We start from the raw sequence: 6,000 nt of genomic DNA, 5'->3' as shown, positions 1-6,000 counted from the left end.
AGAATCCTCTCAGGAGAAGGTAGTAGAAACAGCATTGAGTCAGCCTTCTCATGCTCAGCTTCCTGTGTGTCACCTGATCAGCTCAGCTTGCCTACCAGAATCTGGGGCCATGAGATGGAGGTCACAGCCTGAGAGCACCTGAGGACTTTGCACAGCAAGCCTCCTTGGTGACATTTGGGATGTGACCACCATGAGGCTGAGTCCGGAATCTGACGTCTTGAACTCTGAATAAGCAGGGACACCAAGAAGCTGGCCTGACCCATTTGTTTTGTGGTGAAAGCAGCATCAAAAGAACATAGAAGAGCCTGGGCTTGCAGGGTGTTGCTCAAATGAGGAGACATCTGGGAGTCCAACAAGAAGAGACATGTGGTCCTGTGGGACTGCCAGCCTTGCCTGGGATCTGGTCACTGCAAATGTTCACTGTCAACAGGAGCTAAAAAGCAAGCTTTGGCATGGACTCTCTGTGCTTATGTAGTGGCAACGACAGCAGAACATGGTTCACACTGTGGTAGCTGAGGGAGGGGCAATGCCTACCAGTACCTCAAGCAGCAGTGAGGCTGTTCATTTGCTACCCACAGATATCTTCTCTGGGTAGGTATCTGTTTGAATCTTTCATGCATTTTCGTTTGGCTGGATGCTTTTTCGCTCTCCGGTTGTAGGAGTTTTACACATATTCTGATACAAGTCCCGCAGCTGAAATGTTTTGTGAAAATCTTTTTCTCAGCTTGCTTTGAACTTTAAACAAGGTCATTAGCACTTAGTAGTGGGTGCTAGAATCACTGTCAATATTGCCATAATTAGTTCATTGCCCTATTATGACACCGGGGCTAGGGCCATGAGCCCTTAGCTCAGAACTGCCAGTAGCATCTTCCCACCAATTCTTCTTGGTACTCCAAAACCTGGTACTCCAATCCCTCAAGTTAGACTATTTGAGGAAGCCAACAACCTCTTATAGAGCCTAGGGTCATGGTTGTATCTGATATTTATTTATCAAAACCTGTCAGCTGGCCCAGGCTGATTGCTAGAGTTGTTCATGGAAGGGAAGGGAGGTTCTGGGATTTTGACCTCACCCTCCCTGCCCTGCCTGAGACACACAGCCACAGTCTTCCCCAACTCCTAGCCCACACCCACAGCTTGCTTTTGCTGGGTGCCTGTGGACAGGTCTTCTCATCAGAGCCTTGTCTTGTCTCATTTCTGATTCCTATTTACTGAAAAAGGCCACTGAGGTGCAAAGATGAGCTCTACACATTCCTGTAGAGGAGAGGTATAGACCAAGAGCCACTCCAGGGACTCGTACTAATGATAACACTCTCATTCCCCTCTACTCCGGCCTAGTCACACGGGGACCTACTGTGGGTAAACACAACTGCTGAATATCTAGCAGGCTCCACACAGCAGCTTCTTCCAGAATGGTCACATATTAGGGAAGTTCTTGTTCTTGGGTGCTTCTTCTGTTTGACAAACTAAAAAGTCTGAGGATTAAAAACCTGGAGCTTGACTACTGGATCAGATGGGACCTTTCATGTAAAGCCCACAGGTTCAGAGGATCTAGGTACGATGTGGGTACATCTTTGCTAATCATCACAACAGTCCCCAGAGTCCCACTTTATCTATGTCCCCTTCCCCTCCCTCTTCTGGTTCATTCTGGGCCTCCATTTTTGTTCCCATCATCCCTTGGAGTGCTACATGCTGCGCTCCTCTCCTGAAGCTCCCATCACCCGTGTCTACCCAAATTTCCTGGGAGAATCAGGAGGCCCTGCTGGATGCTTGTGCAGAGAGCAGTTTCACCCCATCTGTCTTTAATCGGATGCAAAGGAGATTTTCCCAAGCAGTCCCTTCCACTGTCTTCTTCAGATGCACTCCCATTGCGGAGGAGGGATTGTCTGCACAAGGGCAGTCACTATCACTGCAAATTATTGGAGCCACCCAGATGGCTAAATGCACCACAGCATACAGAAAGCCATTCTTAGAATACTAATGGTGGGGCCCTTGGGAATCTTCCTGCCTAGTTGCTGGACACTCAGCTGATGGGGCCTTTGGGTCAATCCCAGTGGAACTTTGGACCTTGGGGACAGAATAGACCTACTCTTTTATACTAGCTGTTTTTGTTTGGTTACTTTGAGACAGGGTTTCTCTATGTAGACCAGGCTGGCCACAAACTCAAACTCAGAGAGGTCTGCCTGCCTCTGTCTCTTGAATGCTGGGATTAAAGGTGTGCACAACCATGCCTGGCTTCTACTTTTTTTTCTTTTTCTAAATGTAGGCTATTTTATACCAGGAAAGGGCATAAGCTGGCCAGTGACTTGAGAGATTCTCTGTTCTCATCATTACTCGTTAACCAGCAGACACCTGCTGTAACCTGCCAGATACTGAAGCTGTTGGGGCTGTCTAGTTCAGAGTGTGGTTTGTGTCAAGCCCTAGCCTACTGTTCGCCCTGCACAACGAAGTAGAGGTAACACTAGAATCAAGAACCATTTGCTTTGATCCCATGTCCTGCCTCCATACCCAGCAGATGCCACTTGAGTCTGGGGGCTTGAGTCACTACATGGTGTTGAGACCCTTTTGGATCCATCCTGCCTCTGCTGGGGTTGAAGGAGTGTACCACCAATATCTAGGAATTACCAGGGCTTGGGATACAGCTGGCTGTATAAATAGTGAGTCCTTTTTAAAGAAAAAGGAAACAGTAGAACAATATGAAAGAAGATACCCGATGCTGACCTCTGGCCTCCACATATGTGTGCATATGCATGCATTCACGAATGCATGCAAGCACACACATACACACACACACACACACACACACACACACACACACAACTGTCATGGCCGAGCAGCAACTCTTTCCTGTTTTTACCAGCAGCCCCACCTGCCATAGCCCATGGCAAACTCTTCTCTGGCTTCTGTGGAGGAGAGACTAGTTGGTGAAAGGGAGTGTCCTACCATCCACCACAGGACTCCTGGCTAGTAGGACCCCTCCCTGTTATCACAGTGGACCTTCTGCTGCTCTGGTACCAGCCTCTCCCTTGAGGTGTGGCTCTGCCCTGAGGGATAGGAATATCATTCGTTCATAAGCCCTGCCAGTTCTTAGCTCTCAAATCCCGCAGTACAACTAATAAACTCAGGCTCAGAATAGCTCTCAGCATAATAAATAAATGCAGACTCAGGACAGTGTAAATCTCTAGGGCTAAGCGGGCACCGCTATCAGGGTACCCAAGGCCTGACAAATGCACCCAACTGGCAAATGTCTCAACCCATCCAAGTCCTGTGTCCCAGGAGAAGAAATTTACTTGTTCAGGGTCTCCCACCAGCCCCCTCTTTAGACAAGTCCTCTCAGACCCATATGCAGCCAGAGGCCAAGTGTGCAAATACACCTCTTCTCCAACTCAAGGAAGGGTAACTCCACACTGGAAACACGACATGGATGCACAGGGTGTTGTCTGAGACCTGGGTTACAGGCAAGAGAGGCCCAGGGCTGAGCAAACAGATGTAGGTGTCAAGGCTTCCTCTTTGCACAGGCAATGGAAGATGTTCAGAGAAACCCCAGCATTTGATACCACTTCTCCTTTACTGTTTGCCTGGGTGGGGAGGTACTCACTCCCAAGAACAGATCTATGACTTGGCCTGGGAGTGTGGCTCGCTTGCTCTCTGGCCTGATATCCTTGTGGGAGCTCATAGACCTCCAAGGCCTGGCCATAAGGCCTATGCCTTGTAATTCAGGCCCAAGGCCATGCTCTCAGGAAAAATTGGGGGGGGGGGAGTGTAACTGGGAACCCTTAGGCCAGCTCCTTCTGCCTGCCTGGCCTAGATTCCTCTCCTTAGGATGCTGCCCTAGAGAAAGTGGGTACCAGGGATAGGGGTGTCTTCTAGCCTACCTTGGTACTGGGATGCAGCCAATGCTATGCGTGGGATAGCTACCTGTCTGGAAGTATGACTAGGAGGTCACTGTGGCTCAAGGTACAAAGGCCAAATTATTGATAGTATCTTCACACACATAGCTCTGCTGAGAAGCCTGTGGCTCTTTTGTGAGTCAATAGTTCATGGGTGGGGTTTAAGAGTGACCCTAAATGCTAGTTTGGTTTTCTATTTTTTATTTACTCCTTGGCCTCCCTTTCTTCTACTACTTTCTTCCTCTACATTTGCCCCGTGTCTTGTGCACAGTGGCCTTTTTCATTTTCCCCTGAAAGTGAATACCTTTTTATTTTTATTAAAGCACGGTAGGGACATGGTTCTAGATGCCAGATGGCACTATAACAACAACACAGTAACCAGCAGCCACGGGCTCCCCAGCCTGGTAGAGATAGTCTGCATCAATCACTGCCAGGCCCCTTACGTGGGAGATGAGGCAGGGAGCCAAGCTGATCAGGTTCCTACCCTGGAACTTTGAACTCCTCCTTCCTTCCCTTCGTATGTGCACACGGCTTCTGTCCTTCCATCCTTCTCCATTTTAGATAGCATCCAATGGCTTCCCAACACGGAAAGTAAAGACTCAGCTCTAGTACAAAGGGGTCCATATATCTGACTTCCTGCAAGTTAGATAGACCAGTGGAGGACATCCTGGGCACCAGGCAGCTGTAAGCACTGTTAAGACATTAAAATTGCTTCTCAGTGTTATTATATTCAAGGCTAAGTTTGCAACAGCTAGCTTTTATGTCAGCTTGACACAAGCCAGAGAACTTCAGTTAAGGAAATGCCCCCAGAACATCAGGCTGCAGGTAGTTAAGCCCATAGGCCAGTTTTTTTTTAGTGATTGATGGAGAAGGACCAGCCCACTGTGGGTGGTGCCATCCCTGGCCTGGTAGACCTGGGTTCTATATGAAAGCAGGCTGCCAGTAAGCCGCACTCATCCATGGTTTCTGCATCAGCTCCTGCCTCCAGGTTCCTGCCCTGATATTCTTCAGTGATGAACAGTGATGTGGAAGAGTAAGGAAACAAATGCTTTATCTCTAACTTGGCTTTGTTCATAGTATTTTATCATAGCAATAGTAACCCTACCTAGGACAAGACTGTAAGCATGTTTTGTTTTTGTTTGTTTGTTTTCTGATGTTCACTTCTGTAAATGAGCAAAGTAACTGGGGTAGGCAATGAGGTTCCCTAAGTAGCAGCAGCTGGACTCTCCCTCGATGCTCTGAGTGAAAGGACAGTCAGTCTAACATCCAACCAGACTACCCTGTGCTAGCACCAGCTATCTTGAATACTCCACAGACACTCTTAGAAATGTGAACAAGTTATGAAAAAAGCATGGCTGACCACCTTGGCTCTTGAAGGTGCAGCTTCAGCCAGCGATGTTTGGAACAGTTTGTACCAGAAGTCCCCCCCCCCCGCCTCCCCGCGCGCGGTACCCCCACCCCCCTTCTTTTTGAGACAGGATCTCTAGCTTAGGAAAGCCTCAAACATCCTATGCAGAGGAAGATAACCTTGAATTTCTGATCTCCTTTGCCTCCACCTCTCAAGTGCCGGGAGTACAGGCATGTGCCACTATACCAGGTGCTGGGGATCGAATCTGGGGCTTTCTGCACGACTGGCAAGCATTCTGTTGAAGTACAACTTGACCCCTGTACTAGACTCTGCTAGCTTAAGTCTTGCTGAGCGCTGCCATTGGACTCTGCAACTATTTTCACTCTGCCCAGAAGGGGCGCAATTTCTCCAGTAATCCCGCTGAGGGACTGCTGAAGCTGCTGCTAAGAGGAAACACTGTGATTGGCCCAAATGAACGGCTCAACTACGTCTGTTCAGGCTCTCTAGACAGTCTTCTGTGCTACCTACCATTCCTGGTGTTACAATAGGGCTCAATAAAAGTTTCTCTCAAGTGCTCTCTCAGCCCTTGCTTTCTGTAGTGTGGGCTGAGCTGGTGACACCTAAAGAAATAAGCGGAGACCGTAGTAAGTGGTGACTGTAGTAGAGACGGTGGGAGAAGAGAGGCAACAAGAGGCAGCAGAGCAGCAGTGGCGGTGGCAACAGAACAGGTGGGAAGCCAAGCTGTGAAGGCAACAAAGCAGCTAT

Source organism: Grammomys surdaster, unplaced genomic scaffold, assembly GCF_004785775.1.
Source record: "Grammomys surdaster isolate TR1022 unplaced genomic scaffold, NIH_TR_1.0 270, whole genome shotgun sequence".
Taxonomy (NCBI): domain Eukaryota; kingdom Metazoa; phylum Chordata; class Mammalia; order Rodentia; family Muridae; genus Grammomys; species Grammomys surdaster.
This window is presented reverse-complemented; position numbering follows the sequence as displayed.